Source organism: Gossypium hirsutum, chromosome A12, assembly GCF_007990345.1.
Source record: "Gossypium hirsutum isolate 1008001.06 chromosome A12, Gossypium_hirsutum_v2.1, whole genome shotgun sequence".
Lineage (NCBI taxonomy): Eukaryota > Viridiplantae > Streptophyta > Magnoliopsida > Malvales > Malvaceae > Gossypium > Gossypium hirsutum.
This window is the reverse complement of record NC_053435.1, coordinates 24,838,434-24,864,785: the sequence shown is the minus strand read 5'-3', so window position 1 is coordinate 24,864,785 and position 26,352 is coordinate 24,838,434. Positions and strand designations below refer to the sequence as shown.

General features: G+C 38.1%; 1 non-coding gene across 1 annotated transcript; it reads right to left on the bottom strand.

The window, feature by feature from the left end:
• Positions 1-19,478: 19,478 nt before the first annotated feature.
• On the bottom strand, positions 19,479-19,582 carry LOC121211542 (small nucleolar RNA R71). Its single transcript, XR_005906766.1, has one exon. It is a non-coding gene; the product is annotated as a small nucleolar RNA R71 (small nucleolar RNA).
• Positions 19,583-26,352: the final 6,770 nt, after the last annotated feature.

The following is a 26,352-nucleotide window of genomic DNA, read 5'->3' as shown; positions in this document are numbered from 1 at the left end:
TTTACTAGGCCCAATACCCCTACATCCATGCATATGGCCCACTAGGCCCAATCTTATTCAAATGACCCATCTAGCCCAATTCATATTCTTATGGCCCACTAGGCCCAATTCTCATTCATATGGCCAATTAGGCCCAAATCATATTATATTCATGCTCACATACAAATTTTCTGGCACATAGCATCATTTATCAATCTTTGCCTATTATGGGCCCAATAGCCCATCCGGCCCATCTAGCCCATTCCGGCCCATTTGGCCAATTCTCAACCCAAGTCCACAGAATTGCCCATGGGATTCAGGCAACATATCGGTTTCCTCTCCATGAGTGTTCGCGCACTCCAACTTTCAGCTTTTCGGCATTTCAGCATTTTGGCTTTAAACTTTTGCCAGTTCATTGTGTGTGTGTAGTGTATGTACACACCTGGTAAGCAAGCGTGCTGCGATTCCCTTAGTCACCAACCTACAATCGATATCACTCCAAGATTAATCTCTCATACTTATCGAATACTTTACCAAAAGCCAGAATCTCACCTTAACCTTACCTTGCGCGATAAGTATAACAGCCCCTTCACTAACCACGATCAACTCCTAGATATGCACCAATCGTAACTATTAAAACCAGAATAATAGGTGACTCGTATCAAACACAGTCCCTTTACCTTACTATGGCTATTCGGCCAACCGTAGCCAATGGATGAGGATTACTTATCAAAACCGCAACACCTAAGGGGCAATTCGACAATGAGCTAAGATCCGAGATCCGATACTAATTCCACTAGGTTCGGTCAAAAAGTATTCAGCCCTTGGGAGATTTGGCTTTTTGGCTTTTCAAACTTAGTATGTTGAATAAGGTTTAATTGGTACAGATTAAAGAAGAAGAGTAGAAGAAGAAATCGGCTAAGTGAAACAAAGAAAATTGTGTAGAGAAGAGTAGAAATTGGCTGGAAGAAAAGAAAGAAAAACAAAAGGGTTTTTCACTTTTTGGATCTTGAAAAGAAAAGGGTTTTTGGGTTTTGGAGAAAGGGGTTTCTGGCAACAAGGTGAAGAAGAATTTTGGTAGTAGTCTGGAAACCCTATATTTGGCCCATATTTATAGCCCTTATTGCTGAAATTTGCATGCCCGATTCCCAATTCGGCTCCATCACTTCTCCCTTCTCATCTCCTCGTTTTTCTCCCTGATAACCCCTTGATCCTGTCCTTAATTTTCTCTTCTGAACACTCCCCTTAGAGTCCATCTTCACGCCACTTTCATCCTTCTAGAAGGCCAAAATTAAACTTCTAAAACACAAAACTAGGATTTGAATCTTGGACCTCCTTGCTAGCTACTAACGCCACCTTCCTGCACTCTAAGTAGCGTCACTTAGCCACTCTTCCTCAAGGCTTTTTGATGCTATTTTTCCCCTATTTTTATTTAAAAGCCTACCTACTTGCCAACCCTAATTCTTTTAATAATTAAATTATAATTTCACTTATTCCTAGGTTTGAACTCAAACCGTAATTAAGACCTACTATAATTATCACATGGCTAGGAACATAAAACACAATTTTTATCAAAACCGAAAACAATAAAAGTTCAGGATTTCGAGATTTTTGGTTTTATTTTTGGGGCATTACAACTCTGCCCCCTAAAAGAAATTTCATCCTCGAAATTTCCAACTACTAACACAGACTACTACACCACACTTCCATTGCGCACTCTAATTCCAACTTAGGTAAATGGCACCCCATGGGTAAGTACGTACCATTATTCACCTCTGGAGCTTCTCCATCCTCTTGACGACGAGCTGCATAGACCAAAGATGGCGGCCTCGCCTCAGCATGATCAACACCTCTGCCTGGTGCTCCAAGACCCAAACTGTTTCCACCCTTGGCCTGATCACGGCCTCTCGACGATAGCTGACCACCCTTTTGTGGCTGTACACCACCCCGATCCACGAATGGCACCTGAGCTGACATTCTAGGGAAATTCCTGATCCTATGCTCCATAGATCCACAAGCTAGACAAGCTCCCGTCGTCTTCCAACACTCGCCTATATGACCTTTCCCATAATCAGCACAAAGTGGCACCCCTGGATTAACAGCAAGGGGCCCTGCTCTATCTAGCCCATTAACTCTGGCCTTAGCCCTAAGCATCTGTCCAACACCAGAAGTCTCAGCCTCCCTTTTACTCTTAGCCCTTTCTTTTTCTTGATTTAAGCGCTCAGTACGCTTTACCTCCTTCGCTATCTTTGCCTTCTCCACCAACTCTGAGAAAACTCACTCCCTTTGTGGAGCTATCAGTACCCTGAAGCTATATCTAAGTCCATCCTCAAACCTAACGCAACGCTCATACTCCGTTGCCACCATTACTTTCGCATACCTACTAAGGCGTAAAAACTCCGCCTCATACTCTGCCACCGATTTGTTCCCTTGGGTCAAATTTAGGAACTCCTTCCTTCTAGCATCCACATAGCTTACACCCACATACTTCCCTTGGAATGCAACTTTGAAAAACTCCCAAGTGACCCGCTCCGGTTGGGTGCCCTCTTTCACTGTCAGCCACCACTAGTAGGCTTCTTCTCTAAGCAGTGACACTACTCCTTTCAACTTTTGCTTAGATGAGCAGTCCAGGTCCTCCATTATGCTTTCAGTGGCCTCCAACCAATATTCCACCACATTAGGAGCCACGCCAGCCATGCCCTTAAAGATCTCAGCCCCGTTCAAATGAAGTCGCTCTGGAATGGACCCCCAATTTTCGCTGCCATTATTGGACCCAGTGACCCTTTCCAAAATTCTCAGCATTGCCTACGAAAATGTATCTTCTCCCGCAGCCCGATCATATGGTCCATTCCTAGCCACAGGTGAGGCCGGAGCCTCTTCTACTCCAATATTGTGCACATGGTCCGATGCTAAGGATTCAGCCCTAAAACTTTCGCGGCCTTGGCCACGGCCCCTTGTACCTCTTCTAGCACTCATTGTCAATTCGCGTATTATCTAGATTAGAAAGGTTATGAAGTCTTAGTTAGTTTCAATAATTAACCCGATGTTTTATGGAAGTACTTAAAGCGAAGATTGTTTTTGAAAATCCTTTACAGTTTCAAGTTCGTGCGGGCTTTAGTTCCATTCTAACAAAATCATCTAGAGTAGCCCTCTAACTGTTTACTGTATAATAATTTAAACAAATTTAAGAGTAAAAGTACTTACTTGGTTCGATGTCGGAGAGTTAGTGTCCTGCTCAGCAAGACTTCCCTTTTTCCAAAACATTTTGATCCAATCAAATATTTTTTAAACACAAAAAAAAACCAAGTAATAAGGCCCAATTCACTGCCCGAGTTTTGCAACCTGGGCTCTGATACCACTAAATGTAACACCCCAAACCTGGCTCAGACGTTATGGTCGTATCCGGCGTGTTACATTGAAGTGTTTTAGCGAAAACCGTGTTTTCATTGAAAACCTTTCTTAAACAAGAGAAACATTAATTAACTTAAAAATAAACACACCTTTCAGTTGCGAAAGCCTTATTTAAAACATTTGATTTAAGAAAACTTTCTCATTTAAAAATTAAGTTGCGAAAACGTAGAAAACATACTACAATTTAGGAATCCCATGTTCAACGTCTCGTAATTACAAATTTGTCTTGCTAGCTGGCCACCCAGAGTCCCTCCAAACATCGAACCGACTACTGAGCATCACCTGCAAATAAAATAAAAGAGGGAGTGAGTTTTCGCAAACTCAGTGTGTACAACGCTCGATGAAAAACAAGTATTCAAAGAGAAATCATCAAACATGCAATGCAATCCCATCCAAATTATCCATCCGCTACACACTAGCTCCGTCCCCCGTCACACCATGTGGGGATATAAGTATAGGCCCACCCAGCCCACACACCAATGGTAGCCCGGTTGCGGAACTACCTTCATTTACATATTGGGCTTTAAAAGCCATCGGTGGATCCACGATTGTCAGGCAACCATGCGATCCTCATATACTTCCTCCGTACCATAATTTCCACCCCGTATACAACCTAATCAGAACATCATATGTATACATGTCACATCCAAAAAACTTACATTCAACACCTAAGTGTATTTTGGTCATTTTCTCCCTTAAGGGCATTTCAGTAATTTTCCCTTAATTACAGTTTTCACTTACCTTGGCCCATGAACAAGCCCCACGAGCTAAGGTGAACGAATACTATGCACCAGGTAGGATTCTAGAGAAGAGGAGGTGGGTCATTAAGACCGCTTAAGTACCATGCTCTCCCTAGATCCAATCTTAGACATGCATATACCCGTTGCCGCACCTTAACCCTATGACTTGTCCACGGTCTCAATTAATTAATTAAGTTTTATGTAGTCATCATTTACTAGACCCAATACCCCTACATCCATACATATGGCCCACTAGGCCCAATCTTATTCAAATGACCCATTTGGCCCAGTTCCTATTCTTATGGCCCACTAGGCCCAATTCTCATTCATATGGCCAATTAGGCCCAAATCATATTATATTCATGCTCACATACAAATTTTCTAACACATAACATAATTTATCAATTTTTGCCTATTATGGGCCCAATAGCCCATTAGGCCCATTTAGCCCATTTCGGCCCATTTGGCCAATTCTCAACCGAAGTCCGCAGAATCGCCCGTGGCCTTTAGGCAAGCTATCGGTTTCCTCTCCATGAGTGTTCGCGCACTTGTGTGACTACCGTAGCCCAACTTTTAGCTTTTCGGCATTTTAGGTTTTCGACTTTTCAGCATTTTGGCTTTTTGACTTTTGCCGAGTCATTGTGTGTGTGCAGTGTATGTACACACCTGGTAAGCAAGCGTGTCGCGTTTCCCTTAGTCACCAACCTACAATCGATATCACTCAAAGATTAATCTCACATACTTATCGAATACTGTACCAAAAGCCAGAATCTCACCTTAACCTTACCTTGCGCGATAAGTATAACAGCCCCTTCACTAACCACGATAAGTCCTAGATCTGCACCAATCGTAACTATTAAAACCAGAATAATAGGTGACTCGTATCCGACATAAGTCCCTTTACCTTACTATGGCTATTCGGCCAACCTTAGCTGGATGAGGAATACTACCAAAACCGTAACACCTAAGGGGCAATTCGACAATGAGCTAAGATCCGGGATCTGATACTAATTCCATTAGATTCGGTCAAAGAGTATTGAACGCTTGGGAGATTTGGCTTTTCGGCTTTTCAAACTTAGTATGGTGAATAAGGTTTAATTGGTACAGATTAAATAAGAAGAAGAGAAGAAGAAATTGGCTAAATGAAACAAAGAAAATTGTGTAGAGAAGAATAGAAATCGGCAGGAAGAAAAGAAAGAAAAATAAAAGGGTTTTCGGCTTTTTGGATCTTGAAAAGAAAAGGGTTTTTGGCTTTTGGAGAAAGGGGTTTCTGGTAACAGGGTGAAGAAGAATTTCTGTAGTAGCCTAAAAATCCTATATTCGGCCCCTATTTATAGCCCTTATAGCTGAAATTTCCATGCCTATTTCCCAATTTAGCTCCATCACTTCTTCCTTCTCATCTCCTTGTTTTTCTCCCTGATAACCCCTTGATCCTTTCCTTAATTTTCTCTTTCGAACACTCCCCTTAGAGTCCATATTCACACCACTTCCATCCTTCTAGAAGGCCAAAAATAAACTTCTAAAGCATAAAACTAGGATTCAAACCTTGGACCTCCTTGCTAGCTACTAACGCCACCTCCCTACACTCTAGGTGGCGTCACTTAGCCACTCTTCCACAAGGCTTTTTGATGCTATTTTCCCCTATTTTTATTTAAAAGCCCATCTACTCTGCAACCCTGATTCTTTTAATAATTAAACTATAATTTCATTTATTCCTAGGTTCGAACTCAAACCTTAATTAAGACCTACTATAGTTATCACATGGCTAGGAACATAAAACACAATTTTTATCAAAATCAAAAACAAAGAAAGTTCGGGATTTTGGGATTTTTGGGTTTCAGGATTTTTGGGGCGTTATAGAATTTTTTTTTGTAAGTATTGTAATAAGTGTCATTCGTGTGAGTGTTGGAAAAAGTTAAGAACATGTTTGAGAAGTGGGTCTGCGGAGCATTGTGTTATGAATTGTCCATGACGTCATTCTATTTATATACAAGCTTCGAGTCAGAAATAGAATCAGAGATTTGTTCATGCTACTAGGCTTTGAGAGTATCGAGACACATCTAGTATAAATGAATATACTTTTACGATCCATTTTAATTATGTCTTGCACTGATTAAGAATTAGTATTACCAAAATGTTTGTTGTTAAAAGTGCATCTGTGAAATTGAAAATTTGGGAATGAGGAAATCATTAGTGATATTTCTATAGATAGTCATTTGAGACAATTTGTGCAAGTAAATAGGAAATCCATTGGAGATTTAAGGTGAATTATTGGAACTACACTAGAATCAGAGTTGAACAACGTAAGCTTTAAGGTTAGTTTAGAAAGAAGAGTTATGGATTTTGTGGATAAGTTAATAGGCTTGACAATAGGAATTTTGAGGACAAAATTATTGTTAAGGGGGGAGAGTTGTCACATCTAAAAACTGGGTTAGTAGAAACTGGGTTAATGAATCAAGAGTGTGCTCGCCCGAATTTCATTTCTTTTTTATATGATTTTTTACTAATTTGATAATAAATAAGTATCAAATCTAATGATCAAGTAGTGGTGGAGATGTCTTTGATGATCTGTGCTTGAATCCCTTCCCTAACATTATTTTCTACGTGGTGCAATTTTGCTTCAAACCTTAGCAAAGGTCACACCATGTTTTTAAAATAAATGTTGTAGGAGTGTTAAGAAGTAAGCGAGTTAGTGTAATGCTTAAAAGCTTAATTAATTTCCAAAATGTCCCATGTTCAATTTTCAACATCCTCATGATTTTTATTTAATTTTTGGCTCATAAAACCATGGTCAACACCCCCCAAAACCATCCACAAGATTTCCTTATAGGCAAGGGTTGCTTTCGTACTTTAACTAGTCAACCTACCATCTTTTACTCCCTTTTTCACTCCATGTGTTCCCCTCTTTTCTTTTCTTCTCCCAAGTTTCCTTACTTGCCTTGGAACTAATGTATGCCACCCCTAGCACATGAAACCATCCACATTCATTTTTTTTTCTTTCATCTTTCCATTTCCCTTTCTACTCTCTTTGTCTCATTCTCTTTCCAAAAAGTAGAGTGTTGACTAGGTAATTGTCTAACACTTGAAGTCTATGTACACATTTTTTTTTCATTTTTGCAAAAATCCTCTTTCTCCTCCTTTGAACCACCTTGTGCCACCTCTTATTTGGTTTTTCTCCTCCATCTTTTACTTTATTTTTGATTCATTTTTTTTGAGACCACCACCATCCACCACCATTGAACCACTGTGGTCACCACCTTGCTATGCCGTAGATAATACCATTTTTTTTCTCTTCACTTTTTCTACTATTTTTCTTTTATAATCTCCTCATTCTCTCAAGTTTCGCACCCCTTATCTTTCCTCCACCCCCATTGGATTCTTGCCAGAGGCGGCTGTGCTTCCACCGGTTTTGGTGATTCTTTCTCTTTTCACCACCATTTTTGGATCTCTATCATTCTCTTTAGTAACCAAAAGTCCTATATCATCTATTTCAATTAGTTTTTAGTTTATTCCTAAATTTTGTATTTAGTGACTCACTTTTCAAGTTATCTTTTTTTAGCTTCACATCCTTATCCAATTCAAGATCACGGTGATCCTTTGACCCTTTCATTTCAACCAATAAAGAGGTTGATTGATACTAACCCAGAGAGTTACTAACGTTGGGAACGATATCATATTTCGATTGAGTAACTTATCAATTAGACCCAAGTGTTAGCATTCGTAGAGTGGTGTATTGATTTGGATCTACAATCAGGTGTGAGTTAACTTACTACAAAAATTATATATGAGATTTGTTGCCAAATAAAATATATTTATTTATAATTGAAACCTTGTTTAAGTTTAAAGATTTTTGTAAAGACAACTGCAACCTAGTTGTTTTCAAGAAGTAAATGTTTTCAATGATTTTAATGTGACTTTCGAGATTCGACCATAATGTTTAGGCTTAGGAGACTTGCATGACACTTTGGTAATGTCACAATTAGCCAATAGGTCTTTGGTGCACCCCAAAGGTGTTCTAGAGCAACTGTTAGTGAAACTGAGATAGTTTATTCTTTCAATCAATTTTATTGTTTTAGACTTTGAGGAAGATTTTTAGATCTCCATTTTATTGGAAAGATCATTCTTAGCCACTATTGATGTTGAAAAGGGTGAATTAAAAATTAAAATAAATGGTAAAGTAGAAGTATTTAAATGTATTAATTGATGTCCTAACATGATTGAAGTGTCTATCTCTCCAGTTTATACTTGTCATTCAACTTGCTCGTTATTCTCTCATGCTACTAATCATTTTGATCAAAGGTTTTGGAAATGATGTAAAGTTTCAAGTACATATTTGAAGCTAAAAGGAGTTAAGATCAGAAAAATATTAGTTATGCTCTAACACTTCACAACCTGCAAGACCATAATTCATTCACGAAATAAATGGCAGGTTCGAGTGTTGAGGACCTCTTTCATGCACAACTTTGGGGACCTAATGGTTCACCCAAGAATAATTTTTTAAACTCTCCATTTTCATTTGGTTATTGTTGTACATAAGTTGGATGTTTTGAGATGATACTTTGTTTTTGCTTATTTTTAAAGTTTCTTTTATGTTTAAGAGTAGGATTCTTATAGCATTACATTTAGAAATTGTATGTGGTAGGGAATTTTGAGAAGGAAAACTCATTTTGAGTGAAATGAAGTTAGTGTCATGACACATTTTGGTGATAGTCACGAAACCAACAACGGTCATGAAGTCGAGGGCTAAAAATATGTTCCTTTTCGTGACACTAACCTATTAGTATCGTGACACACTCAACAAACGAAATAAACAAACTGAGTTTAAAAGCATGATAGAGTCGCCACACTGAGAGTAGTCTGTTTCTAATGTCGCGACACCACTATTGAGTATCATGAAATACCCATTTTAAAGTCATGACCTAATGCATTTAAACCTTTTAATGGTCATTTCAAGCCTTTTAATCTTTCTTTCGATTTTTAATTCTCAAACCCCCTCAAAAACCTTTCCTTTTTTGTTTTCTTCCATTTAGGGCATGAACTCTATTTTTCTTCCCCTGAAATTTTTACTTGCATTAAAAAATCTACACTTTACTTTTTCTTTCTTTCTCAAAATTTTAGCATTCTTCTTCTTATGGGAACCAAAATGCAACAACATGGTGAGCGATGCTTGTCTTCATCTTCAAAAACTATTGAGGTTAAGGGTTTCAAAGTCTTGATTTTTTATTATCTTAATATACTTTTGGAAAAACCATGGTCGCATAATTGGTTTAGGATATTTTTGAAATCTGCTTATAATTTCTTGGATTCCTATTGTTAATTGGTATTAGAGTTATATTTGCATGTATATTTAAATATCTGAAGATTTTGCGTTAAGAGATTTAGGATTGTTGATTGTGAATGTTAGTTGGTTAGAATTCTTTTTAGATTTTGGGAAATTTTTGCTTGCTTAACCCCCAAAAGGCACCAAAAGGACCGAATCTCGATCAAAACTCCCTTAATGTAACACCCCTTACCCGTACTTGAGACTAGGACAAGGTACGGGGCATTACCGGAGAATACGGGCTATAAAATTTTGTTTCAATTCAATATTGATCAAACAGAATCGTATTAACCCAATTACGGACCTACGAGGTCCAACACATGCAATAAAAGCGATATGAGACTAAACCGAGAACTTTAAAAAATTTTAGGGAATTTCTAGGTTTAAGCCTCACACGCCTGTGTGCATTGGGACACACCTGTGTCCCTTACTCGTGTTGAATTATTGGAATTTTATTTTTCAATTTGAACTTACAGGGTTTTTCACACGACCGAGCACATGCCCATGTCCCTCACATGGCCTAGACACGTCCGTGTCATTGCCCGTGTTTAAAAACCCAGACATTTTATTTATGACGTCATCATTCATCTAGAGGCACACAGCCAAGGCACACGCCCGTGTGCTAGGCCGTGTCCTCCACACGGTTGAGACACATAGCCGTGTCTCTGCCCGTGTGTTTACTACCATGCATACTAACCTAAAAATTCAAGGTGTAGGGGACACATGGCTGAGCAACACACCCAAAGGGGCCTAGGGACATGCCCATGTGATCCTTCTATAGGCTATATTCCAAGCCTTTGGTCACCCTCAAACATCCATACACACTAATATAGTCCTTGAGCACCTATCATGGTATAAATATACCCTTAAAACCTTCTTAGCCAAGGTCATGCATGTTGCTTCATGTCTCTTCTTACCCTACATTGAATTTACCCTCTTTGTGTTAAGGTTACCAATTTACAATTCATATTATAAAATTAGCTCATTTCATGCATCATACCAATTATGACCTAAGCCATCTTCAAGTGATATGGTTACATTACACATATCCATTCATGGTATATCACATTTACTAATTCGTGAAACATTCGAGCATAAACATGCAAAATTAGTAGGTTTACAGCCTATACCGATATAAGCCATATCCCATGGCCATATACAAAATGAACAAGCATATCATTCAATCCCTTACATTGGCTAACCAAAAGACATATATAATAAAATGACCAGGAATCCTATACATGCCATTTAACAAAATAAAAGTTTCTATATACCCAAGCAAAACAAGTTGATAGTGTTGACAATGCTCCAACTGTCTTCCAATCTTCATGCATCCGTGAGCTTTGTAAGACAAGGGAGAAGAGAGGGGGTAAGCATTAACATGCTTAATAAGTTCGGATAACGAGAACGTAACTTACCGGTTATTTAGCATACCACCATAATACCTATTTATGCCAACATGCATAGTATAATTTCCCTATCACACGTACTCAATCATCAAGTTAGTCTCATATCAATACATTATAACACTAGTCTTAGATGAGCTCATCAACTCAATGTTTCCATTCTTTATTTCTCATGCTAATCCCGTTGAATTTCTCAAGTCATGTAAGCCATAATTTAACCATCAAATTTCCCTTTTTATTTTAACCAGGACATTTATCTTCTTTTCATTTGCACTAGCATGTCTTATGGATTATCATGCAATGAATATCTAATTATCGTACATTCAAGAACATGCATTTTTAAGTATATTAAGAGTTTACTTCGAGTTATACAAACTTACCTGGTAGTCGTTTTGGATTCGTGTCTTGGTTATTCCGAAACCTTTCGTTTTCCACGGTTGACCTCCAGAATTGGTTCCTCAGGGTTTATATCAATAATATTAGACTATTAATCCATCACATTTTTCATTTTAGGATTAATACTCACCCCTAGAAAAATAACCATTTTGCCCCTAACCTTTCACAATATTTACAATTTAGTCCTAAGGCTCGTATAATGAAATGTATGTAATACCTTGGCTACCCAAGCCTACCTGAATGTTATTCGCACTTATAAGAACCCATGTTTTTCCTTCATTCTATATTTTTCTACCCATTTTCAAAACTTTTTACAATTTAGTCCTTTAAGCCATTTCCATAAAAAAACCACTTAGTAAAAGTTGTTTACCATCCTTTAAACTCCCATATTCCTTCATAAATCATCAAAACACAAACATCTCATGCATGGTTAATTTTCTAAACATGAACTTTAGCATGAGATATGGGCAGAAATAGAAAGAGCATGTTACGAGGATATCAAAAATATGAAGAACATTAAAAATGGGGTTAGGATTGACTTACTATCAAGCTTGAAATGTTGGAAAACCCTAGCTATGGAGACCCTTAGAATTTCAGTAGCATGGAGAAGAAAATGAGCTAATTTTAGCTTGATTTTCCCTTATTATTTAGTTTATTACGAAATGACCAAAATGCCCTTCCTTACCAAACTTCCAAAATTTTCCATGCATGCCCATTTTTGTCCAAAAACTTAAAAATTGGGTAAATTACTCTTTAAGGACCTCTAATTAATATTCCAAAGCAATTTCATACAAATTGCTTCTAGAACCCAAGTTTTTCAATTTATTCAAATTGGTCCCTAATTTCCAATTGGACACCTTGCACAAAGAATTTCTTCACGAAATTTTAACACATGCTTAGTATCATATCCTAGACCTCATAATTATCATAAAATAATCATTTTAACGTCAAATTTGTGGTCCAAAAACCACTATTCTGACTAGGCCTTAATTCGAGATGTTACACTTAATCTCCGGAATATGTCAAGGACAAATTTAAAAATAGGGAGGCCAAAAAAATTTTCTTAGAACTTTAAGGACGAACATTCATATTTGAATGTGGATTCAACCTAGCCTCCTCTTTTTGTAATGAGATTTGATAATTAGTCCATTACCGCGGGTGGTACTATTTTTACCTTATTCCGGAGGCCTCTACTGTTATCTTTATTATATTAGAGTTTTACTCTAATTTGAAATATACAGAGTGATGTGTGATATTTGTAACAGGTTTTAAAGATTTATAAATGAAACGTTCTTGAGACTAACTTATTATCACGATTAAGGCAAGTGTACCTATCGAACAGTAGTATAGTTCAGCAAGACCGGATTATTGAACCCAAAAGAACTACAAGTACTAGTATTTACTTCCTTTTTATTATCTAGCCTAAAATTTAAGAGGTTTGGTTGTCTAAACTAATTACTAACTAAGAATGCACAGAAAGAAAAACTTGGGAAAATACTTTTGGGAAAATTCAATTGATTGAGACAATACCTAAGGACAAATCTACCTAGACTTCACTTGTTTTTGACTCTGGATCAGACGATTTATTCATTTGACTTGATCTGTAGACATCCCTAAGTTATATTATTATATCTCTCGAGACTAATAACGTCTAACCCTAGGTTGAATAATTGAAATCTCTTTCTAATTAACACCCTAGAATTGCATTAACTCGATCTATGGATTCCCTTTTTAGGTTTCACCCTAACTCGGCAAAATCTTGTCACCCTATCTCTAGGTGCGCAATCAACTCCACTTAATTATGACAAATTTACTCTTAGATAGGGTCTATTCCTCCTCTGAATAAGAGCTTAACTTGAATCAATATCCTGGAATATCAAAACAAGAATTAAGAACACATAATTAAGAACAAGTCAAATATTTATCATACAATTCAGATAATAATAACAAGATTTGTCTTAGGTTTCATTCCCCTTAGGTATTTAGGGGTTTAGTTCATACTTATGAAAGAAAACATCTCAAAAGCATAAAGATAACAAAACATAAGGAAACCCAAAACTCCTGAAGGAACTTGAAGGGAGATCTCCAGACTAGATGATAAATCTGGCTCTTGAGATGGATCAATCGGCTTTCCTTGAGTAATTCCTTGCTTCCTACTCTGCTTCCCCTTTCCTAATTGCCTCCTAGAGTGTTTAAATAGGATTTGGAATGCCTGAGAACCCTCAAAATTGGCCTTTTTCGAATTGGACTAAACTTGGGTTCAGCAGGGACACGCCCTTATGACACGCTCGTGTGCGATTACTGAAGGCCGTGGTCAAGGATGTGAAATGGGCACGAACGAGCGTGTGATCCACCCATGTAAGTCATGCTTTGATCTTGCCAAATGGACACGGGCGTGAGTCTAGGCCATGTTGTTTTCCCATGTGGGTCTATTTTCTCCATTTTCGGCCCGTTTCTCGCTCTTTTTACTCTCTTATGCTCTCCTAAGTATAAAAAATGAAATTAAAGGATTAGGAGCATCGAATTCATCAAATCTAAGGAGAAACCATCCATAAATTTGTTAGGCTTGGGGTAAAAATATGTATAAATTACGGTTTATCAAATACCCCCACATTTAAGTATTTCTTGTTCTCAAGCAAAACCCTCAACTCACAATCAAAATAAATTTTTCTTAAATTATAATTCCTATTAATAATATCTCAAAATAATCCAGTAATCATACATTGAGAATTTGGCTGAAAGAACATCAAAGTTCCAAAACATTCCAAGTTGAGTATTTTATCATGAAAGCATAGGTGTCTCCCCTCATCTAAGTAATTACCTTCGACTCAAAATATCACAGAGTTTCGCATCCTCACTAAAGATTCACTCAAATCACTCGAGGTGTTTAAGGAAAATACATGAAGCACTCAATAGTCAATAATGAAAAGTCATTACCATAGGCTTGCATGAAAATCAAATCTCTACCACTATATATTCAAATGAACATCAATCAAAAGTTCTTTAAAGGGTTGTAACGTGGCTTTTGTTAGGGGTGTGGTCACAAACTGAAAGAAAAGGTTAGAATCGAGATTGAATTGGAATATTGCCTAACTAGAAAAAGTATTAAACATCATTTGAGTACAAGTGAGCTTCTTTTCAGAAAATGGAATTTAGAAACTGCGGCTCAACAAAACTGAATTACTACTAATAGTAAGTATAAATGTTTTTTTTAAGAGCAAGTCAAATACATAGAAGGGCAAAGCATAGCTAAGCAATTAGGTGAAATAAAATCTCGACAAAAATAGGGATCAAATTAACAGATTTCAACAATAATGTTTATGGGTAAATATTGAGGGTAAATCAATTAATGGCTTGTTAGGCTCAAAGGGGTTTACTAAGGGTTAATTATGAAGGTAGAATTTTTTGGAATGAGTGGGTTAAACCTAAGTGCCTTTATCATTTTGACATATCAAATCAAATGGTGTGGTCTTGACGTGCATAGTCAAGAAGTTCTAGAATAACAATTCAATACTGACGCACTCAAAACAACAATAAAAGTGAGCATGAAAGAAATAGTAGGTGCTCTAAAGGCTCAAAATCTCACAAAAATTATGGCTTGTTGATGTTTAAACCTATGAATTTCAACTCAAGATAATACTTAAACTTAGGAGAAATGACCTATAAAATTTTAAATTCAAAAGTCAACTTATCATGCTTGATTCTTTAATATCTTAAGGTTTAAACAATCAATGCATGAATGCCTAAGTTTTAATTTAAGACATATCAATAAAAATCATAAATTAATCAAAATTCATTCTAATCATAGCATGAGAAGATAACATGAGAATAAGACACAATTCAGGGATTTCTAATGACGATATGAAAGACCCCTCACACTTAAGATGTACATTGCCCTCAATGTACAAAGATAGATATATTGAAAAAGATAAATTGATAATCATAAGATAGGGAGAGAAGTGAAACTTCCTAAATGATGAATGAACTCCTTGAATTGGGGTTATGGATAATAATCTGCCAAAGCAATGATGAGGGTGAAAGAGGATACTCCGGTGGTGGTAGAGGTTGGGTTCCACAAATGGTGCGCCAAAAGAATATTATATCTCAAGTTGGCTATGGTCGTGGTCGAGTAGGGCACGGTAGTCGTGGAGAACCTTTCTCAGGGGAGTTTCAAGTTCCTGAGTAATAGTGAGCTTTGGAGCTCTTTATAACTGTGATAGAATCAGGAACTCATTTAGGAAATATATAAGGAAGAATAAGTACTCGTAATAAATTAGCCAAAATTAAAAATTGTAAAATAATAATTATAAAACCTAATAAAAATAAGGTGAAAGAAAAATAAAAAGTAGTCTTAAATGAAAATAAAAGGAGCAACATAAAATAATAAATAAAAGTTTTTAAACATCTTCATCGCCAGATGGTTCGCGAGGTGGGGGTGGCAATGAGATGTGGAAGTGCTAACAAATCTGCTGTAGAGTAGCATTAATGTTATTGAAGCGCCAAAACACTGCCGCTCGAATTGAGTAAGGCGCTCGGAGATGTTAGTGTATGAAGCAACTGCATAAATTCGACGATGAGGAGGTGGTGGCTGAGACGGTGGGTCCTTGTGACTTGGAGGGACATCATCAGTAATGTCCTTGGGGTCTTCCTCCTTGGTGGACTGGGCGAGGCGGTACTAAGTAGGGTGGGCTCCTTGGCGCTTCTCGATTATCCTCATACGTAACATGCTCGAGATGCCCTGTAGAGACATCTGGCCGATGAGAGTGAGGGAGGACGGTTGAGCCGCTGTGTTGAAGAGCCCGTAGTGTCGAGCTAATCGAGTTACGTAGGGGCCAATGGAGATGATCCCCCTCCGATGTCGCTCTGTCTGGTGGTGAATGGCAAGGGCAATAAAGTAGGTGAGGTCAAAGATGTGCCCATTCGCTATACTCCATAGAATGTAGGCGTTGTGAGTGTTGATGACATCGGTGCTCTCTCACGGGCCTATCGAAGTGTGTGCCAAGACGGTGTGTAGGTACTTCAAGGAGGGAGAGAGAGCCGATGCCTTAAAGCAGCTGGGATCATAGGAAGTCGAGCTGGGGACCAAATCATCCCAACACTTCAAAGGAGAGTAGTGGATGTGGCGATGGAGGGTGTTGAGCTTGTTGTCTTCCATGAACTCCTCCATATAAATGCCCAAAGCGATACTGAACTCAAGCACACTTAACTGGAGGACTAAACCGTCGAGACGGAATTGGACCGTTCCAGGGTCATCGAAGTTGGTCATGACATCTTGAACATAGAAGGTCGAGCAAAGTTCAAGTGTAAGCTCAAGGTACGTCGGCTCAATGATCCCAAGGAAGAGTTCCCATGGATCGGTTGTCAGGAGGGCTCGGACATCTTCAGCCAATTGAACTTATTCAAGCGCGGTCCAGTCAATGTAGTGGCCCACACATAAAGGTTGGGCTCGAAATATTTGAAAAAGTTCCTCCTAATTTCCTGGTGGAAACTAGAGGAAGGGGTGTTGGTTTTCCGAGATGGGACCCGAGGATGACGCTGCTCCTTTTCGTTTCTTCGAGACAGGAACAACAGTCTTCTTACCACGTGATGATGACATTGTACCTACGTTGAAAAATCAAAACTCAACCAATACGTCCGAAAAATAGCGCAGAAACACAAAACTGAATATGAAGATTTCAGGAGACTTACGTAGTGGATGAAGAAAACAAAACTACTAAATGTACCAAGTTATAGTATTACTGGAATAATGTAACAGGAATATGAATGAATGTATATGGGAAGCATAAATTTCAGGAAACTAGGAAAAATGAAAAAGTAGAGCATAATGGAGTAACTAAAATGACAAAATTCTTATAAATAAGCAAAAGTATTCTATTGTTCTAACTATGAAAATTCATTTGAAATAGGCAAATAGAGAAGAGAAATCATGAAATAAACAAAATATTCAAAAGAGATAGAGAGAAAAGAGTAAACAAACACAAAAAGAGAGAATTTGGGCCCGTGTTGCTCAGGCGTGTGAGTGCACACGGCTGTGTCGCACGACCGTGTATTGCTTCGTTCGCTTCTCCCACGCTCGTGTACATAGGGCCATGCCTGTGTTAACTTAACAAGTTCATAAAAAGTAAATTATACATATTTTTACCCTATTTTTGATGCATTTTATGGATGATTTCTCATTAGAATTGGTGAATTCAATGCTCCTAATGCTTTAATTTCATGTTTTATACTTAAGAGAGCATATGAGAGTGAAATGAATGAGAAACGGGCAAGAAACGGAGAAAATAGGCCAAAGTACGAAATCAACATGGCCTGGACCTCCTCACACGGGCAGACCACACGGCTGTGTCAATTTGGCAGAATTGGAGCACCACTCACACGGATATAGCACACGCCCGTGCCATTCTAATAGGCTCAAACACGGCCTGAAGTAATCGCACACGGGCGTGTCATACAGGCTTGTCCCTACCGTGCCCAAGTTAAGTCCAATTCGAAAAAGGCCACTTTTGAGGGCTTCTAGGCATTCCAAAGCCTATAAATACACCCTAGAAGAGGAGAAAAGGGGAGACGGAGAATAGGGGGTAAGAAATTACTCCAAGTAAGCCGATTGATCCATCTCAGAAGCTGGATTCATCATCAAGACTGAAGATTTCTCCCCTCAATTTCCCTTCAGGAGTTTTAGGTTTTCTTTATATTTTGTATTCTTTATTCTTCTGAGATGTTTTCTTATTTAGTTATGAACTAAAACCTCTAAATACCTAAGGGGAATGAAACCTAAGATGAATCTTGTTACTATTTTCTAAATCGTATGATAAATATTTAAACTTGTTCTTAATTATGTGTTCTTAATTATTGTTTTGATTTCCCAGGATACTGATTCAAGACATGCTCTTATTTAGAGGAGGAATAGACCTTGTCTAAGAGTACTTTTGTCATAATTAAGTGGAGTTAATTGCGTGCCTAGAAATAGGGTGACAAGATTTTGCTGTATTAGGGTGAAACCTAATAAGGGGATCCATAGATTGAGTTAATGCAACCCTAGAGTGTTAATTAGAGAAAAGTCTCGGTTATGCAATCTAGGGATTAGACGTTATTAGTCTTGAATAGGGATAATAACATAAGTTAGGGATCTCTACGGAACAAGTTGAATGAATAAATCGTCCGATTCGGAGCCAGAATAACAAGTAAAGTCTAGGTGGATTTTCCTTAGGTATTGTCTCAAGTCAATCAATTTTCCCAAAAGCAATTTCCTAATTCTTTTCTCTGTGAGTTCTTAGTTTAGATAATTAGTTAATTAAAACAAAAACCCCTTTTATTCTTAGGCTAGATAATAAAAAGGCAGTTATTACTAGTACTTTTAGTTCCTTTGGGTTCGACAATTCGTCTTTCGAAAACTATACTACTGTTCGATAGGTACACTTGCCTACATCGCGATAATAGTTAGTTCAAGAATGAGTAATTATAAATATTTAAAACCTATCACAAAACCTCGCGATCAAGTTTTTGGTGCCGTTGCCGAGGAACTAAAATATTAGGAACACTAATTTTTTATTACTTTAGCAATTTATTTTTCTTGCAATTTAATTTAATTTAATTTTATTATCATTACTAATTAACTTTCTTTTTTCTTCTCTTGGCAGGTTTTCATAGTTTATGACCAGAAGAAACTCGTCGGGACCATTACTTTTTGACAAAGAAATCGATTTCACAGTTCATAGAAACTAAAGAGAAATAATGTGAAGCTTAAGATACACAGAGAACGAGCAAGAAGACAATACTCAACCCCCAACCAAAGAGATGGCTGAAAACCAAGGCAATCAGCTACCTCCTGCAATTGCGGCTAATCAAAATCTAGCTCCATGTACTATGTATGACTATGCTAAACCTTCTTTAACAGGAACTGAGTCAAGTATAGTTAGACCTACTATTGCTGCAAATAATTTTGAATTGAAACCTAAAACAATTTAGATGATACAGCAATTTGTTCAGTTTGATGGTTTGCAAGATGAGGATCCTAACACTCACTTGGCGAATTTTCTGGAGTTTTGCGACACTTTCAAAATTAATGGCATTTCTGATTATGCTATTCACCTTCGGTTATTCCCTTTTTCATTGAGAAACAAAGCTAAACAGTGGTTGAATTTGTTACCACGAGGGTCTATCACTACTTAGGAACAAATGACCGAAAAATTTCTACTAAAATATTTTTTGCCGGCTAAAACGGATAAGTTACGTAATGATATCTCTTCTTTTGTGCAAATGGACTTTGAAACACTTTACGATGCATGGGAGAGATACAAGGATCTATTGCGAAGGTGCCCTCACTAGGGTTACCTCTATGGCTGCAAGTTCAAACGTTTTACAATGGTGTGAATCCCTCAACAAGATAGATGATTGATGCAGCTGCTGGAGGAACCATCAACAAAAAACACCTGAAGAGACTTATGAATTCATTGAAGAAATGTCACTGAATAAATATCAGTTACTGTGCCAACAAAAATAGCTGGCGTTTATAACGTCGACTCAGTTACTGTGCTGTCAAATCTGGTAGAGCTTCTCAATAAAAAGATTGATGGTTTACTTGGTTCTACACAGGTACATCTAGTAATGAGGTGTGACTCAAGTGGAGGAGGTGTGCATACAGAATATCAATCCTTCAATCCTACAACCGAAGAGGAACAAGTCAACTATATGGGTAACAATAACTTTCGATCTCAAAATAACCCATACAGTAATACTTATAATGCAGGTTGGAGGAACCACCCAAATTTCTCTTGGGGTGGTCAAGGGAATCAAAAGCCACAAAATCCTCAGGGTTTTCAACAGCAACCTTAGCAACAAAAGAAGAAACCAAACCTTGAAGAGATGCTCTCTAAATTCATCTCGGTATCAGAAACCCGTTTCCAAAATACCGAGACAACATTTAAGAATAAACAAGCATCGATCCAAGGGCTCGAAACACAAATAGGCCAGCTATCCAAACTAATTTCCGAACAACCACAAGGTAGCTTACCAAGTAATATTGAACCTAATCCAAGGGAACACTTCAACGCAATTAGTACTCAAGATAAGGAAGGATTCAATGCGCCTGAGCCAGAATTGATGCAAGAAACTGTGGTGAGCAAAGGTAAAAGTGAGGTAAGTCATAACAAAACGGTGAATGAAGAATATAGACCTCGTGTCCCATACCCTAACGCGGCAAGGAAAGACCGCTCAGACGAACAATTCAGTAAATTCCTCAAACTTTTGAAAAAATTACATATTAACTTACAGTTTATTGAAGCTTTGTCGCAGATGCCAAATGCAAAAAAAAATTTAAAAGAGCTTTTAGTAAATAAGTGGAAGTTGGATGAAGCGTCGCATGTGGAGCTAAACGTAGTCCACTCAGCTATTCTACAGAATAAGCTACCCCACAAATTGAAAGATCCAGGTTGTTTTACAATTCCTTGCTTAATTGGTAGTTTAGATATAAGTCATGCATTAGCTGATTTAGGGGCTAGTATTAACGTCATGCTTTACAAAATGTTTAAGCAACTAGGTCTTGGGAAACCTAAACAAACTAGGATGAGTATTCAATTGGCAAATAAAACTATAAGATTTCCTAGGGGTATTATTGAAGATGTACTAGTGAAAGTAGATAAGTTCATATTTCCCATTGATTTCGTTGTTCTAGACATAGAGGAGGATAATAACACCCCTCTGATTTTAGGGAGACCCTTTTTAGCAACTGCTAAAACAATTGTTGATGTTGGCACAGGTGAGCTTACACTTCATGTGGGAGATGAAACGATCACCCTTCAAGCTCGTAATTTTGGCATCACATCGAACATTTAAGGTAATGGTCCACATCAATCTACTAGAACTGACAATATGACTTTGAAGAAATTGAGCTTTAAAGAAGCTCACGAGCCATGTTCCAGAAATGATAGAGGATACATTCATGAAGAACGAAGGCTATGGATAGAGAAGCCAGACGAATGGCAAGCACATAAACCAAGAACACACGATAAACCGAAATTATGCCAGAATGAATTTGATACCTCCCTAAATTTACTTAAGATTGGTGATAAGGTCTTATTAGATGTCACAGATCCCCATATTGTCACTACCACACTGAATGAAGAAATCCCTCTTACGATACTCAGTATTTTTCCATTCGGTATGGTGGAGGTAAGTCATCCCAGGTTCGGTACTTTTAAGGTAAACAACACCCATTTAAAACCTTATTTTGATGAGACTGATAGCAGGAATGAGGAGTATAAACTCCTCAAACCAGCAAGTCCATACAACGGAGAGGTAAGTCGAGCTTAAACTATAAATAACCGATTCTCGGGAGGCAACCCGAGCACTAACAATATTAATTTCTTTGAATTTTGGTATTTAACTTCTAACTTACTAATTGAAATCTTGAATAAGGTGTTTCCACAGAGACACAGCCAAGCACACAGGCGTGCTTAAGGCCGTGTGAAAACAGGGCAAAAGATTTCCCCAACATGGGCTACTATTAAATGTCACGGCCGTGTGATACGGCTATGGTCGAGCTTGCTAAAACAACAAGGGCATGTGACATGCCCGTTGGAAGACCCGTGGTTGAAACTGAGAAACTAGCATGGGCGTGCGACACGCCCTTGTCTAACACTTGTGGTCGAACTTGTTAAATTAACATGAGTGTAAAGCTTGAACACACGGGCATGGAAGAAGCGAATGAAGCTAGACACGGTCGTGTGAACCCACACGCTCGTGGAACACGGGCGTGTACTAAATGTCAGATGTGCCTAAATTTGAAATTCGCAAATCACACGGGCTAAAATTTGGGGACACGGGCATGTGCAATGGCTGTGTGCCCCAAAATCTATAAATGCCCTGCACTATTCACTTTTTTCCCTATTCAAAAACCCTAACCCTAGCCGCTGTAACTCCACACGGCCCCCTGCCACGCCCGTGCGCCGCCTTCAACTTCGTTTTTGACACCCAATCTCTCTCCCTTAGCGTTTCTTTACTCTCTTCACTTCTATTTTACTTATTACTAATGCTTATTATTACAATAATTTCCATTTCTTTTGAACTATCTTCCATTTCTGTTCATTTCTTTATCATTTAGTTTTCATTTTTACTTAGCTATTATGCATTGCATGTTAAATCAAGTGATTAGGAAACTTCATACCTATGATTTTACCCTGCTCATTCTCATTCCCATGCCAATATCTCTCATGTAATTTGCATTGTTCAATTATTTCTTATACATTTCATGTTGTTAGGAAAGGTTCATTCTTTTACACATGCCATTACTACATACAATGACAAAGTCACGAAATTATTATATTAGTTATGTTTAGTTGTTGCTGAAAGTCTACTTTTTAGTTGGAAATTGTATTGCTTTTACTTTGACCACTCATCAAGATGACTTGATGATTCTAATCGCAGGTACCATGTCATTGTCAAAACGAAAGAAAACCGCCGTACCTGCTTCGAAAAAGAGGAAGAGAGTGTCCTCTTCCGCGGGCCCAACCGCAAAAATCAGTCACCCTCTCCCACAATTTGACTGAGGGCCCCAAGAAGAACTGTTCCAAATACTTCAGGCCCGACCCTTAATTGCGGGCTGCTGCATCGACTAGGCTGCCGTTGAACAAGCAAGATGGCTGAAGGGAATCGGGCTCTCCTAACAACCGACCCGTGTGAGCTGTTCTTCGGGATTATCGAGCTGACATACCTTGAGCTCACGATGGAACTCTGCTCAACGTTCCATCTCTAGACCGTAATGACAAGGTATGATGATCCTGGCATGGTCTAGTTTCGCCTAGGTGGATTAATTCGCCAGCTAAGCGCCCTAGAGTTTGGTGCTGCACTAGGCCTATATTCGGAGGAGTTCAGGGAGGAGAATGAACTACATGCTCTCAGTCGTCACATACATTTCTCTCCCTCGAAATGCTGGCACACTTTGGCCCCAAACACGGCCTCATACAATCTTAGCTGCTCCAAGGCATCAGTTCTCCCACCATCCCTGAGATACTTACACGCTATTTTAGCTCACACGATTACAGGGAGGCGAGAGAGCACTGGCGTAGTCAACACCCACGACGTCTACTTCTTATGGTGCATGTCGCAAGGCATGTCATCGACCTTTCCTATTTCATTTCCCTTGCGATTCAGCACCAGACAGAGCGGCATCGGAAGGGGGTCATCTAAATTGGCCCCTACATGACTAGGCTGGCGCGACACTTCGGGCTCCTCAACACCGCGACCCAAGAATCATCCCTCACCCTCATCGGCCAGATGTCTCCACAAGGCATCTCAAGCATGCTTAGCATGAGGATGATCGAAAGGCACCAAGGAACCTACCCTCCCCAGTATCGTCTCACCCAATCTATCGAGGAGTAGGCCTATGAGGACATTCCTGATGATGTCCCCCCACAGCACGAGGACCCACCGACTCAGCCACCACCACCCTCTCGTTCAGTTCCTGCGGCGACTTCATATGCTGACATCTCTGAGCGCCTCACCCGATTCAAGCAGCAGTGTTTTCAACGATTTGACAACATTGATTCTACTCTACAGCAAATTTGTCAGCACCTCTACATCTCATCGCCAGTCCCAGCTCGCGAACCATCTAGCGATGAAGATGTTTAGAAATATTTATTTATTGTTTTATATTTTTAATTTTTATTGAAACTACTTTTTATTTTTGTTAGATTTTAGAATTTTATTTTTAATTATTAATTTCGGTTATTTCATTTCGAGTAATAATTCTTCCTAATATTCCCTAAAAAGTTCCTGATTTTATCACAGTTATATAGAGCTCTTAAGCTCATCATCACATAGGAACTAAAACTCCACTGGGAAAGGTTCTCCACGGCTGCCATGTCCTCCTCGACCACGATCATAGCTACCACTAGATATAATATTCTTTTGGCGCAAGACTTATAGACTAATGAACTTCTATGACCGCCGGAGTATACTCCTCCACTCTCGAACCAATTACTCTCTAAAACTCTAGTTCGAGGAATTCATCATACAGGAAGTTTCACTTCTCTCCCTATCTTATTTTTATACTCTAATATTATCTTTGTACATTGAGGGCAATGTGCATCATAAGTGTGGGGGGTATTTATTTCATTATTAGAAAAATCCCTGAATAATTACCTTGTTCTCTTGAAAAGCTCTCATATCATATTTAGGATAAATTTTAATTGCTTTATGATTTTGATTGATATATCTTGAATTAAAACATAGGACCTTATGCATTGATTGTTTAAAAATTTAAGACATTAAATAATCAAGCATGATAAGTTGATTTTTAAGAATTTAAAATTATAGGTTGTTTCCCCAAGTCTAGGTATTACTTTGAATTGGAATTCACGAGTCTAAACATCAAAAAGCCATAATTTTTGTGAGATTTTTGAGCCTTTTGAGCATCTATTCATCCTTTCATGCTCACTTTTATTATTGCTTTGAGTGCGTCAGTATTGAACTGTTATTCTAGAACTTGCTTGATTATGCATGTCGAGACCACACCATTTGATTTAATATATCAAAATGATTAAGGCACTTAGAATTAACCCACTCATACCATGAAAAGCCTACCTCCACGATTAACCCCTAGTAAACCCCCTTGAGCCTAACAAGTTATTTCTTGTATTAACCTTAATATTAACCCTTAACCTATTATTGTTGAAATTCCCTAAATTAATCCCTATTTTTGTCGAGATTTGAATTGAATAAATTGTTTAGCTATGTCTTATTCTTAATAGCTAGTCAATGTTATACAACTTGTTCTTAAAAAAAAACTATGTATGCATATTTGTAATTTCATATTCTGAGAGAAGCTTTGTTGTACGCAAGTGAAGATTAACTCTTTTTCTAGTTAGGCAATTTTTCAATTCAATCTCGATTCTAACCCTTTCTTTCAGCTTATGACCACACCCCTTAACCAAGCCTCATTACAACCCTCTAAAGACTTTTTGGTTGATGTATCATCTTAAATTATAGTGGTGGAGATTTGATTTTCATGCAAGCCTATGGTAATGACTTTTCATTATTGACTATTGAGTGCTTCATTTATTGTCCTTAAACACCTCGAGTGATTTGAGTGAACCTTTAGTGAGGATGTGAAACTCTATGATATTCTGAATCAAAGGTAATTACTTAGATGAAGGGAAACACCTAAGTTTGCATGACTAAATACTCAACTTGGATTGTTTGAAACTTTTATGTTCCTTTAATTGAATTCTCAATGTATGATTACTTATGGATTAATGTGAGATATTATCGATAGAAATTATAACTTGAGAAGAATTTATTTTGATTATGAGTTGAGAATTTTGCTTGAGGACAAGCAAATGCTTAAGTATGGGGGTATTTGATAAACCGTAAATTATACTTATTTTTACCCCATGTTTAATGCATTTTATGGATGATTTCTCATTAGAATTGGTGAATCCAATGCTCCTAATGCTTTAATTTCATGTTTTATACTTAGGAGAGCATAAGAGCGAAAGGAACGAGAAACGGGCCAAAAAGGGAGAAAATGGGCCAAAGTATGAAATCAACACGGCCTGGACCTCCTCACACGGGCAGACCACACGGCCATGCCAATCTGACAGAATTGGAGCACGACTCACATGGGTATAGCGCACTCCCATGCCATTCTAACAGGCTTGAACACGGCCTGAAGAAATCACACACGGGCGTGTCCCTACCGAGCCCAAGTTAAGTCCAATTCAGAAAAGGCCACTTTTGAGGGCTTCTAGGCATTCCAAAGCCTATAAATACACCCTAAAAGAGGAGAAAAGAGGAGACGGAGAATAAGGGGTAAGGAATTACTCCAAGGAAGCCGATTGATCCATCTCAGAAGCCAGATTCATCATCAAGACTGAAGATCTCTCCTCAATTTCCCTTCAAGAGTTTTGGCTTTTCTTTATGTTTTGTATTCTTTATTCTTCTGAGATGTTTTCTTATTTAGTTATGAACTAAAACCCTTAAATACCTAAGGGGAATGAAACCTAAGATGAATCTTGTTATTATTTTTTGAATCGTATGATAAATATTTAACTTGTTATTAATTATGTATTCTTAATTCTTGTTTTGATATCCCAGGATACTGTTT